This window comes from Staurois parvus, unplaced genomic scaffold (genome assembly GCF_062004578.1).
Source record: "Staurois parvus isolate SC_StPar_1 unplaced genomic scaffold, SC_StPar_1.0 ptg000282l, whole genome shotgun sequence".
NCBI classification, from domain to species: domain Eukaryota; kingdom Metazoa; phylum Chordata; class Amphibia; order Anura; family Ranidae; genus Staurois; species Staurois parvus.
In genome coordinates, this window is record NW_028318078.1 from 13,606,031 (window position 1) to 13,619,978 (window position 13,948).

Below are 13,948 nucleotides of genomic sequence, written 5' to 3' on the forward strand. Positions count from 1 at the left end.
GTTCCTCCTAAACATGGATGATCATTTGTTGGGCTGGCTGCCAACAACTGTTTTTCGACAGCTTAGGTTGTCTACAGATGGCAGACATTGCTCTTAGAAGGACAAGCACTGAGATAACTGCAAGACTGAGCTCCAGAGTCCATGGAAATTCTCCTCCAACAAAAACCACTGTTTCCTGATTGGCCACTTGTTGCGTTAGATTCGCTAGTGACTACTGCCTTAACTGCTTCCCGTCCACCCTATACTGCTACAGGGCGTCAAAGACTTGTAGCAGGATACATTTTGGTGTAAATTTATGACAAAATTTGATTTTTTTCTATTTTCTTTTTATAATGCAAAGAATAAAAACTGCACAGGTGATCAAATAAAGCCAAACAAAAGGTAAATTCGTGGGGAAAAAAGGACGTAAATTTATTTTGGGTGCAGTGTTGCATGACCGCGCAATTGTCAGTTAAAGTAACACAGCGCTGTAACACAAAAAATGGCCTGGTCAGGAAGGGGGGTAAATCCTCAGGAGGACAAGTGGTTAAAGAGGCATTACATCTGTAAAAATGCTGCTGACAGGGGGAGTGTTATTCTTCCATCTCTCTAATACGCTGTACGTTGACCCCATCACTCGCACAGAAGACCCTTCTTTGCCTTTAAAGAACATTGATATTTTGAGGTAAGGAGCTCTTTTCCTTTCTTCAGGCTATCTTCTTGCAATCAGGTGCTGAGGGCCCAAAGTGAGCTAGTCTACCTGTTTGATCGTCCTAGCTGCTCACCTGGGGACTGTAAGACCACCTTAGGTTGAAGGTATTGCGTTAGTTTCTGAAAAGCAGGTCTGCTAATACTAATTAAAATTCTGTGATAAGTGTTGTCTTCTTAAGTTCAAATTGACACAAGTGATAATTGATTTGACACATTCCAATTCTGTTTATGCTGAGTAACTAAGCCATATTGAAGATTACTATAAACCTCTTACTGAGTTTACTTCAATCTGTGTGTGAGTTCTCTTTCTGGTGGTGATTTATTTCAGTTAGGAGAGTACTGTGGTGTCAGCAGGGGTTGGGCTTTCAGAGTGGAGTCCAGACCCACAGGGAACCTGAAATAATCCAGCAACCCCTAAGGGGGTAGTGCTACAGATGGATGGGAGGACTCTTGAGACGCTGTTCCGAGACTCATAAAGAAAAGAAAAACAGAACCTTAAGGTGCTCCCCAAGGTTTTGACCCAAGTTTACTACAACAATGCTCAGCTGTTGTAGTGAGCTAGGTGAATAAAAGAATGTAAAGATATCAGACACAATAAAGATGATTGGAGCTGCTATCGAATAGACAACGTGGTATCCAGAGATATGACATGACTGCCCTACATCATAAAGGATTGATTAAAAGCCAAGAGCTGTTGATTGAGTCTGCAATAGGGTTACACTCTCAAGAGGCTGAGTGGATTGACCCTTGGGAGAAAAGGAAAGAAGAAAATCCATGTAAAAGAAGTATTCATTTTAAGTAGTGATTTGGCCAGTGTTAGCATTCCCTTCCACATAAATGAAGATGACAGTAGAGATGCTCATTTGTGTATACATACTTGTAGGCATGGCTTGTCCGCCAAAATTCAGAGTAAGTTACCCCCATCCCTGTAAATAGCCGGACATTACAAGTGTGCTCCCAACACAGAAGAAACAAGCATGTTGGCTCATTCAAAGACTGTGCATGCAAACAGGCTGTGTATGGCCTGCTGGTATGAAATCACAAAGGATGGGTTTTTTTAAAAAGCTGAAGAGTGAATTGTAATGCGTTTTTTATACTCCAGTGCAAAGGGGGGTTTTGTGGAAAATGTTCCTAAGGGATCATGATGTGCAAAGGAATGTGAGTGAGCATCAATGTACCTACTGCATTAAGACACATTGCCAGCAAATTTTTACAGATTTTAGTTGTGTTTGCATTGCGTTAAAAAACGCTTGTCAGACACCCCCCTCTGTGTTGGCTATTTATTGTAAGGTTTTTGTATTATTGTATCAGCTAGTAAGCAGATTCTAAAAGAATCTCAAACACACTGTAAATGCCACAGGGGCATTTGTAGTGAGTTTACAGTGCTTACTCAATAGAAATGTGTGGGGAACGGTGTAGCTTGGCAAATGACACTTGAAGTCAATTTTGACACGACACTAATCGACCATGTGAACAACACTGGGCACTGCATTGCACATAGTTTTGACATTCATTCATGTAGCTTCAAAAACACTAGTATTGTATAAACTAAGCCTGAATTAACCCTTTAGTATAAAAAAATCAGCTCACCAGGATGGCTGTACTGTGTGTCATGTCTATATAGGTGAAAATAAGAGTCCTTTGACAGGTAAGGCACCTGCAATATATTTTTTTTATTTGCATACTTAGCCTGGAGTTCAGTGTTAAATGTAGCACTACCCCCTTAAGAGTGGCTGAGTTTTGGGTCCCCCTAAAGTTCTGCACAGCCAGGCAACACGCATTTTCTTCCACACCTGCACACTGGAGTTGGTAAACAGTCTTTGGTTTTGATGATTTATTGAGGGGTTTTGAACTTGGATGGGGTTGAGGGGTGTATGGGAAGCCCAAGGAAACTGTAAACTGGAGGACAACTACAGTATATACAGATATGGACAGAATAGTCTCTTCTCTGAAAGCACTCCAGCTCTCTGATGTACCTCCTCAGACCCAGATGAATCCTCTTCTTCACCCAGCTGTCTGAGGGTATTCCTTGGGCAAGGGGACCCAGAAACTGCCAACTTAAAAACACAGTACCAGATGAGGAGCTAATTAGGTTTTCCACCTGACTGCCCTCTCCCCTTCTCTGGCCCAGCGGGTGTAAGGTTACTCACATTGTTCTTCCTGTTAGTTACTCATGCTGTCCTTCCTGTTAGTTCAGTGGGTTGGTGGCTGCTTTCAGGCCTTTCGCTGGGCTGGCTCCTTCCCTGCTGTTCAGGTTCATGGAAGACAGTGGTACAGTGGAGACCCCCTTGTCCAACACCAGCATGTTCCCTGGTTCCACACACCAGCCTTCTCTCCATCTTCCACCCAACACTACTCGACACTACTCTGCTGCACAGGCTCTCTCATACTTAAGAGCTGTCCTGGCCCTATGACAAGCCTCCTGCTAGGGGACTGGCCAAGATCCCTTAAGTATGCAATTCAGCCTCTCCTCACCCGCACCCATTGACTTCTAGAAACTTCTCCAACTCTTAGAGCAAAGGGAGGTATCAGGGAACAGACCTGCAGAGCCCTCAGCCCTGACCTAAAATAACCTGGCTGACTCACACCCAGGTTGACGCATCCCAGGCTGCTACTCATCCTCTTACCTAAAAAAAACTAACTAGCTCCCCCAAGCTTAACATGAGGTGTGCTACACCTACAGTACATAAAAAGTACAATCCAAATTAATATTGTAGCTTTTGTGCAGATGAATGTAGGTTAAGAAAGTTTTTAGTGAGAGTCCTTATCTTTCACGGACCCATGAGTTGTCTGCACCTCAATTCTGTGGTCCTTCTACTCACTGCATATATTATAAAGGTATCTACTATATATTTTACCCCGTCCCTTCATTGCATTTATATTATAGTGAATGTAACAGGGAGAGTAAGGATGCCTACATACATTACAAACATCGCCCACTTATAGTTGGATTGGAAAATGCTTGCATGTCTGTAGGCTCTACATGTCTGGCCATGGCAGAAGGCAGTGCCCACAGACAGCCCAATGCCTTTTATCTTTGCAATTTTGTGTTGGATTATGTGAACGGTACATCTCTGCTTTGTGTGTGGTATGTAACAAGTAAGCATAGATGCAAAGAACTGAAAAAGGGGACTTAAAGTGATACTAAACACACACTTTAATTGACATTGTCCCTTCTGTTTATGGGTGATGGCACTGTATTTATTTTAATGGAAAAAAAAATCTTAATCCTTTTTTTCATAATCAATATACAGTTGTCATGTAACCCAGCTATTTTCCAGCCTGTCTGCAGGAAAACATTGGCAGGAGGAGGCTCAAGTCCTCTGCTGTTGGCCACTTGTTCAAAAAAAGAAAAGCTTTCGGATAAAGAGGGAAAATAAATAACTAGTATCAAATAAATGTTTTAAATACAAATATGTATTTGAACTCAAATCTTTAGGATTTTTGTGCAAAAACATAGTTCGAGGGGAGGTTCTGCCAATCACAGCCTGTTTTACACCTGTGTCAATTGTTTGTATGTGCTTAGAATTACAAGGAGGTGATGCCTCCATCAATCAATATGTACTATCCTGTCCCCATAGTGTATGAATGTTTATTGGACATGGAGGAGGAGGGAAGTAAGCTGTCATTTATCAGAAATATATATGCCCACATGTGTGACTCTGTAGTCATGTGGACTGCACAGCTAAGAAAAAGGAGGAAATGAACAGCTTAGAAGAGAACTGAAACTGGAGCATGTTCAGTAGATATGGCACAATCTCAGGCTGCAGCGGGGACATATACAAGGATGGAGGAAAAGTGAACAGCAGGATCAACCAGGATTTTTACAGAATACAGAAAACAAATATCATAGTGACTGAGTACGGAGAGCATGTGATACAGCATGTACAGACAGTTTTTAATGATGTGGGACAGGTTTCCTTATGACCCGATTAGATTCTTCATAGCAGCTTGCCCACACACCTCAATTTTACATAACTTTATCATTTTAGTTAGATTTGTATTCATGAGTATTTTCCTTTGATTTCATAAGTTCGTTGGCTTCTTGTTATTGTATTTATATTAGCGCAATTACAACCATATTCCAATTGATTTTTTTTTCTGCATGCTGTAATATATTGAAAATTGTTCAATACTCCACACGTTACAGCCTGTCCTATTGCTTCCTTTTCAATCTGACCTCAGGGAAACTGAAAGTGAATAAATCATTCCTACGCATGACTCCATTTTCCACAGATACAATTATACTGAAACTTGTGTGGACATATTTACTCAAACACAGTTTCCCAATAATACTATTTCATCTTTAACAAATGTTATATTATATCAATAAAACAGGAAAGATCAAAGTGCACAGTACGCACAGGTTTAAAATCATTGATTAACTATTAATTGGTGTACAGTAACAAGTAGAAACAGGATGTGATAAGGAAACGTAGGAAAAGTCAAGAACATGATAAATAGGAGGACTGTCTGACACTCGCTACCTCGCCCTGAAGAGTGAGTGAATTGCTTATTGTTGATATTGCTAATTAAAACATACAGTTAATTGGATGCAAGTGCTGATATGTTTACAACGCCTGCAAAAAGATTTAAAAAAATAGGTATAAAATTTATAAAGCGAAATGAAAGGAAATGAGGCAGGCATAGAAGAAATTCTAAGACGGTGTCCAGAGTGTTTAAAAAGTCTGAGCTTTAAAGTGGTTTTAAACTACAGACTTGAAATGTGAACAAAGCACATCCCTCTATAGTGTGTACTTGACTTAATCCACAGCACTGTCATTTCTCTCTGCTGTCTTTTTGCTCTGCTCTCTGCATGTGTCACTTCTGACATTTTTTCCTAACACCAAGAAAAAAAAGAGGTGACAGGGGAGGGATCTCCAGCACACGGCCAGTGATTGACAGCCTCAGCTCTTTTTATGTGTGCTTTGTGAAGAGGTGTGTGTCCTTTCCTTCCAATAAGCTCCCAGTTCTCTCACTGAGCTCTGCAGAGTATAACTTTAGGTCCCCCGTTTTTTTGGATGCTCAGATAAGCTGCATAAATCCTGCACTTTGAATGGATGCAGGGGAGGAGGGGCTGCAGATAAACAGGAACAACCTAAGTAGGAGGATTTGTTTAATCTCTTTGTATCATCTGAGGACACTTCACTGGGTATATGTAAGGGTTTACAACCACTTGAACTCTAGACGCAGCACAAATGGTAATTTTGGTTAAGGGAAAGAGTAAAATCACTCCATGGGTTCCACACTTTTAAAAGCATTTTGACTTTATGTAATCTTATCTTAAAGTATAACTAAAGGCAAACAATTTTTTGTTAGTTTTGGATAGAGTGGAGAGGGTTTAGAACACCTGTCAGGGTTTTGTTGTTGTCTGTGCTCCAATTCACCCTCTATATTTTTCACATTTACCATTGTCACTTGTTAAGTCTCTCTATTTGTCCTGTTTACTGTGATCATCAAAAGTAAAATAAAATCCCAAATTGTGGGTTATTCCCAAAATAGCAATAGTTGTAAAAGCTTCCAATGGGGTCTCTAGCTCTGGTGACCTGGGGGGCACAATGGATTCCCTTCATTTGCAGGAATTGCCACTCGCTTCCTATTTTGGCTATGGGACACAAAGTTAAAGTAAATTATCTCAATGGGACACAGATGACAAAAAAAATAAATAACTGGCAGGGGTTTTAATGTTTTGCCTATAGTTCTACTTTATCCAGTTCCCACCCAATAGCAAAACTTTTGTCAATCCAGGTGGGCATCACATAACATCCTTCCAGATTCTGCGCCTCTCGCATGCCCATGAGACCCCAACTGTGGTGAGATCTGTCGCCGGCTGTTTACATCAACCAATGACAGATCTGTGTACCAGCCTGTTGCTGGTTCCAACCAATGACAGATCTGTGTACTAGCCCTTTGCCTGTACCATCGATTGAATGCAGTTAAATGTTTGCCTATAGCAGTGAAATTCACTGCTATAGGCAATCATATTTTGTAAAAAAAAAAAAAAATACTTATTACTTCCCCAGAGTAGTACACTGTTACTGTGGTAACATTATATTAACCCATTGACGCTTACGTCACAGAAATATGCGGCCTCACAGAACTGGGCTTTTTTTCCGTGGAGCTGCATATTTGCCTCCCTATCTTTGTGCTGGGAGCGTGCCGCACTGCGTGTCACTGAGAGCCCCGGGTCCGTTCTAACGATCGGAACCCGGGACTCCCGATTTCGGGTCACATGATCGCTGTGATAGCCTCTGATTGGCTATCACAGTGATCAGTCACTGTGCAGCCCAGCTCCCTTGGTTTTTTTTCTCTCTATGAATGGAGAAGAGAGGTACATTGTATCTCTTTAACTCCTGGCATAAAAAGAAAAAAAATGTTTGTAAAAAAAAAAGATAAATAAATATTAAAAAATAAAATAAAAAATGAAGAAATACCTAGATCAAGGTTTGACCTAGTTTAGTGCCAGGGTTAGTGTTTGGGTCAAGGTCAGGGTCAAAGGTCAAGGTCAAAAGGTCCGGGTCAAAGGTCAGGATTTAAAAAAAAAATTGTATCAGTGTCAATGTCAGTGTGTTTTAGGTAAAAAAAAAAAAAAAGACAAAAACAAAATGTGCACTATTATTTCTGGGCTGTACTACGGGTACAAACAATAAATAACATAAACATATATGGTATCGCTGCGATCGTCAAGAGCTGGAGAATTTATTTTGGATTGTTCTTTGGTGGTAGGTTATGGTAGTAACAAGAAACACACAGCTAAATAAAAACAATTTTTTTTTTACTATTTTGGGCCACTATTTTTTCCTTTGATAATTTAAAAAAAATCAGGAGATATCCATTACCATTTACCCAATTTGTCCTGAAAAAACACAATATAATTCACTGGATGTACAAAGTAGTTGTGATGATATGGATGGTTTTACTAACACATGTCAACGTTGCAAAATTGTTCTTAGGCATTTAGATTTGTTCCATCCTTAGGCGTGAAGGGGTTAATTTGCTCACAGTGTTTTATAAAACAAAATCGTAAAAAAAAAAGAAACAAAAATTATAAAAAATTTAAATCAGATCACACCAGTTACATGATGACGCTGCAATGCACTGGTGACAGTATGTAAAAAAAAATGATGAAAAATTATTTTTTTTTCCATTTCTTTATTTTTCCTAAAAATTATGACAAAAAAATGACATCTTAAAAAGCTCACTCTTACTAAATACTGCAGACTGTCTACTTTCCCAAAAGGGGTCATTTGGGGGATATCTGTACTGTGCTGGCATTTTTGGGCCTCAGGAAATGAGATTGGCTGTCAGTACATCAGGATTGATTGATTTTCAGATATATTCCATAGTTTGTGGACTCTAAAACCTTCTGGACAGACTAAATAATAAATACTAATTTGAGCTATTTAAAAAAGAAATGTATCAGTATACATTTTGGCCTACATTTATGAAGAACAATTATTTTTGCAAAATTTTATAACAGAAACAAAGAAAACATTTAACAAAAAATAAAAAAAACCAGTGTTGATTGAATATCACCAAGAGAAAGTTCTAGTTGTTTGAACAAAATGATAAAAATGTAGTTTGGGTACAGTGTTGACTGACCTTGGAATTGTCATTCAAACTGTGAGAGTGCTGAAAGCTGAAAATTGGCCTGGGCAGGAAGGGGTTGAAAGTGCCCTGTATTGAAGTGGTTAAAGATTTACAGATTCCAGCAGTTGTGTACTTTAACAACGAATGTGTTTCCCAGTAGTTGCTGAAAGTGGTAAGACTGCGCCGGGTGCTGTACTCACCCTATCTCACCCTATAATAATGCAGCACCACTCTCTACAGTGTTCCTTCTGTGAGTCCAGTGCAGGAGGGATGAGCCTTGATGCCCTGGCCTAACAGAAAGCGGGGTTAATGACTCTGGCTGTCAATTAAGCTGGATCCCTGAGCAGGTGAGTATGCGGGGAGCAGCATCAGAGGAAGCAGCATTTGCAGCAATTAGGATCTGGCTAGTACAGGATTAAGGCTCCGTTCACACCTATACAGTTTGCTTTTTGTTAGTTTTTCAATGCTTTTTGCAGTTCGTTTTTGACATGTTTTTGATGTGTTTTTACCGCATTTTACTCAGCTCCTTTCTTTTTTTAAGTGGAATTTTTTTTTCTGGGCAGAATAAAAATGCAAAACACGGTAAAAACGGGGCAAAAACGCACTACCATGCATTTCAGCAGCTTCTGCATTGAACTCTATTGTAGCACAGGTGCTGATTTTTGCATTTAAGTCCTCATGCACACTGGATGTTTTTACAGCTGCTGTTTTTGGCTTTTGACGGGTTTTTTTTACAGCCAGTAAATGCCCCAGCATATTATCCTATGCGTCCATGCACACATTCACTGTAATCAATGTTTTATGACAGGTGCATTTTTTGGCTGGAACAAAACACCCAGGACTAGTGGGTTTCTAAAGGACGTTTGTGGAAAATGCGGCAAACCGGCGTTTTTGGAAATTTGTTTTACCCAAAAAAGTTTTTTTGCTAAAAAAGGCAAACGTGAAAAAACACAGAAAAATGCTGCTGAACACTAATGAAAAAACACTAAAAAATGCTGAAAAACTCACATTTTTAACATGACTTTATACAGCTAATGTTACCAGCGTTATTGAAACACCCAGTGTGCATGGAGCCTAAAAAAGTCCCTGACCCTTTCCAAAAATGCAGCAGCTCAAAAAAGCATAGATGTGAACATGTTCCATAGGAAACCATGTTAAATGGACTGTAGTGCATTTCTGCAAAAAGCATTAAAAAACGCAATCGTGTTAAGAAGAGGGCACAGAAGACCGGTGACGTCATAGGAACAGCTGAAGACTATATATGTTTTTTGGTGGGGAATCCAAGCTTGCAGTTGGGCTTTAAGCAAGTTGGGATGGATAATGCAAGAGGTCATCCAGAGGTGAAATAAAATATAAAGGGAATATAGAGTGGTTTGTACACAATTTATTTTGTTTTCTTTCCAGGTAGTAGGCGGAGCTCTATTCTACCTTTCACATCATTCATATGAATACTTTCACCTGTTCTGAAAGAAGTCTGCTGTTTATAGAACAACTTATCCGTTATCAGTGATCTGATTCTGAGGATTCTATCTGACAAAGGACGTTGTAAAGCAAGCTGTTATGCTGCGCTGTCTCTTTAGACAACCCACAGTCTTCTGGGAACCCTTTGTCATGCATGAAATTTTCAGTTGTAAAACAGAGCTTGTACATGCATAGTAAAATGGAATATTAAACAACAGCTTTAGTGGTATCTTCATGCATTTTAAATAAAATGAATCCCAAACATAGGTTTCCTTTAATGAGTTGGTAAATGTGTACCAACAACACAGGTGTTCCATTTTAAGACAATTTCACAATGTATGTAGCAACGTGCCCATAGAGTTACAAGCACAAAAACAGTTGAATGAGTATGGGGAGCAAGATACTAACTAAATAACACTTTGTAATAGTTTTGTAGGTTCAGGCTATTAATATTTTGGTAATTTGTCAGTCCAGTCATTATTAGATGAAACATTTTTCATGTGTCCCCATTTTGATGTATAATGTAATATCAATTCACAAGAAGGGGAAAAGGAGCACACTATTAGGATAAAATTAGTTCCAAGGAATGGGGATCATGATGACATATATATTCAAAGTGAAAGTTAAAAATCACAGGAGAGACTCTTTTTCCTTAGGAGATTTAAAACAAGCTTGATTGCCCATAAGGCTTCTGGTCAATTTCTATCATTGTACCATTGAGAGTATTCTTCTCCACTGTGCTGTCGTCTGGTATGCCAGCTGCAGTGTGGAGGATAAGAAGTGCCTGTCTCGTGTAGTGAAAGTATAGTGGATCATAGGTACGGAGCTAGTGAATTTGGACATAGCATATGCCAGCCTATTAAAGAAGCGGACACAAGCTATTAGTAGTGATCCAACCCATCTGGGTTACAGCGTGTTAGTCCCATTGCTGTCAGGGAAAAGATATAGGACAATAAAAACACACACTTATCGCTTAAAGCAGGGGTGTCAAACTGACGGCCCTCCAGCTGTTGCAAAACTACAAGTCCCATCATGCCTCTGCCTTTGAGAGTCATGCTTGTAACTGTCAATCTTTCAATGCCTCATGGGGATTGTAGTTTGGCAACAGCTGGAGGGCCGCCAGTTTGGCACCTGTGGCTTAAAGTATAGTTTTTTTTCCCTAGGGCTGTATTGTCCACAACTCCACCAGGTACAGAGTTTTAGGAATTTTATGTGATTTTAAATTTTTAAAAAACTATTTTATGTTTTGTTATATTTAGGAGCAGATATGTGGGCATGTACTAGGAGTATGTGTGGTTGTGTTAAGAAATGTTTTTTGTTTTTGTTTTTTTAATTGCTGTAAAGAGTACCTTGATAAATGTTGTTGTATGTATACAATTACAATAAACTCTTATTGATCTAAAATCACTTCCAAGGAATTGGGATCATGATAACATTTATGTTCAAAGTTGGTTAAGGTTATAAAGGAGGGATTTGAGCTATTAGGAGTTATTAAAATGTTTTTAATTAAAGTTGCTAAAATAGTTGATAAGGGTTATGATGAGTTTTTTTTTTCTGTTAGAATATCGAGAAGTTCTAATGGAGGTATCTGGGTTGCAATATAATATTTGTTGAAGTCAGAAATTGCAAGGACTCCCTATTTCAGCACTCTAAAATAATATCCTCTAGTTTCTTTGGCAGCTAAGCTGTGTAATGGCTTTTTTTTGCTTCCTGTCTGTGAAATGTAAAAGTGCTACCGTATTTACAGAACCACATCTAGTTGTCAGAATAAGAAATGGTAGTTTGCTTTTTATAATGTTTTATAGATGAAGATAAATGGTATACCCAAGTAGAAATTGTTGGTTGCCCACTCAAAAGCAAGGTTTGCTTGCAGCCTAAAATAACTATTCAAAGAAACTAATGTTCAGGTGTCTTAGATTAAAAGTATTTTTTTCTGTTTAGGCTTTTTCTTTTAGTTTTGAATATTTAAGGGAATCATTAGTATCTCTGCTGAGTTTTCCATTAGTTGTTGGTGTCCTATTCTATTCTATCATATTCACTTTTTTTTCCAGTATCAATATTTTGGATTCACTGTCTGTCCCAGGGGAATTTAGAAGAAAGAAAGAAAGAAAGAAAGAAAGAGAGATATGACTGTTGGTGTTTGCATGTCTTTGGATGTCCCTACCGAGATTTCCAGTTTACACCTTTGGAAATTGATTTCTCACCTTTGGAGTATGGTAAATCAAAATATAACTAAAGCAAAACCTTTTTTTAATTCGTTTTGGATAGAATGTAGAGGGATTAGAATGCTTGTCAGTTTTTATTGCTGTCTGTGCTCCTATTAAGGAGATTCACCCTCTCTATTGTCCTGTTTACCATGATCTTTGAAACTGAAAGTAAAAGAAAATCCCACTTTTTGGGTTGTCTCAGAAAAGTAATAGTAGGGAAATCTTCCAATGGGGACACTAATTCTGGTGGCCTGGGGGTCCCCAAGGAATTACCTTAATTTGCAGGGATTTCCTCTCATTTCCTGTTTGGCTATGGGACAGGAAGTGAAGGGACATCTCCACAACGGGACACAGATGGCAAACAAAAATCTGACAGGGGTTATAACTATCCCTTGCTCTATCCAAAATGAAAAAAAATGTTTTGCCTGTATTTCTACTTTAAGATTCGTTCACACAGAAAAAAACTGATGGGAAAACTGCACAGATTTCAGTTGCAGAGACATCAGTTTACATCAGTTTTTATGCCCCTTTCAGTGAGTTTTATACACCTTGCAGATTCCTGCGCAGTAAAAATTCACACGTGATACCAGTGTTGTGGTGTGGGCACACAATTGTTTTCTTTGTGTCCTTTGAGAACGCGTGCAGAAACACTCACGTCTCTGCACACTGGTGTGAACGAGGCCTTAGGCCTGGGAAGTTTGAAGATGGCAGAGAGAATTGTAACACAGCATAAATGTGAGGCTAGTAACAAATAGACTGCCAAGATCATCACAATAAGGATCCATGTACACGTGACACTTCTGAATGATGGAAACTGACTGCTGGAAAACAGAGGTTAAAAAACGTCTATTTAGCCGCGTTTGCATACCGCGTTTATGCACATTTATGAGTGTTTACATTTAGAAGTGTTTTTTAAAGATAACCTCAGAAGACCTTCCAAAATGCCCAGAATGCACTGAAAAACAGTAAAAAATTAACTATTTCAGACATTTTGAGAGAAATAGAGAGAGCAGAAGCAGAGAGTGCAGTATTTGTTGAGATTCTGTCTTTTTTTTTTTTTTGTGGTGTTTGGATGTGTTCCAGCTCATTTCCGTGCAGAAATTATTGCAGCAGTGTGTAACATATTTTTTTCATGCAAAACCTCAAAGTATGGTGTGCTAGGTCCATTTGAGTACCGGGAAACATCTGGAAATGGAAGAATTAAAAAAAATTTCAAACGCCTATAAATGTGGTTAGCCATATTTACATGCGTTTACAAGCGTTTTGCATTTGAAACACTGAGAAAATCTACTGCTGAACGCAAGTTTTCTGCATTCAAAGAAATGACTGTAAACGACGATGTGTACATGGACACATAGGAAAACATTAGGGAGAGTTCAGGGGCTGCTGAAAAAACGCTAAACAGCTCCTAAACGTGAGTTTATCAGCTGCAATGTACATGAGCCCTAACTCACCTAGGTTGTACCTAATGTGTCAAGTGGCATACAGGGCAGGATAGTGAAACAGTAGTACAGGGCAGGTCCGTTCAGGTCTGTCAGTTTTTCAGGCAGATCTGATTAAAAGCTCCATGCAGCCCTGTGGACAGGAGGATGTAAACAGACTTGTGTCTGTTTACACCTGCCTACCTTTGGGTCCATTTGGACCTAAACGTAATCGGAGGTAGCATGATGTAAGCTGACAGCAGAGTTCGTTTACATCCGGCCGCCCATACAGCTGTCACTGGTCTGTCCGTGACCGCCTGGCACAAACTGAATGGGCAGAGACTGAAAAAACTGACATCTGTCTATTTCCACTCTGATTTGCTGGGACCCTGTGTTCCAGTGCAGAAGGTCATACATGTACAAAAAATACTAGATGACAAAGGGATAAAGCTGGCCATAGACAGTTCTAATCTTGGCTAGTTCAGCAGGGACCGGCCAAGATTCGAACCATGTATGGGCAGGCTGAATGTACCAAAGATCAACTTGGGTACAACCAGCCAGTTGGGTTTTACATGCAAT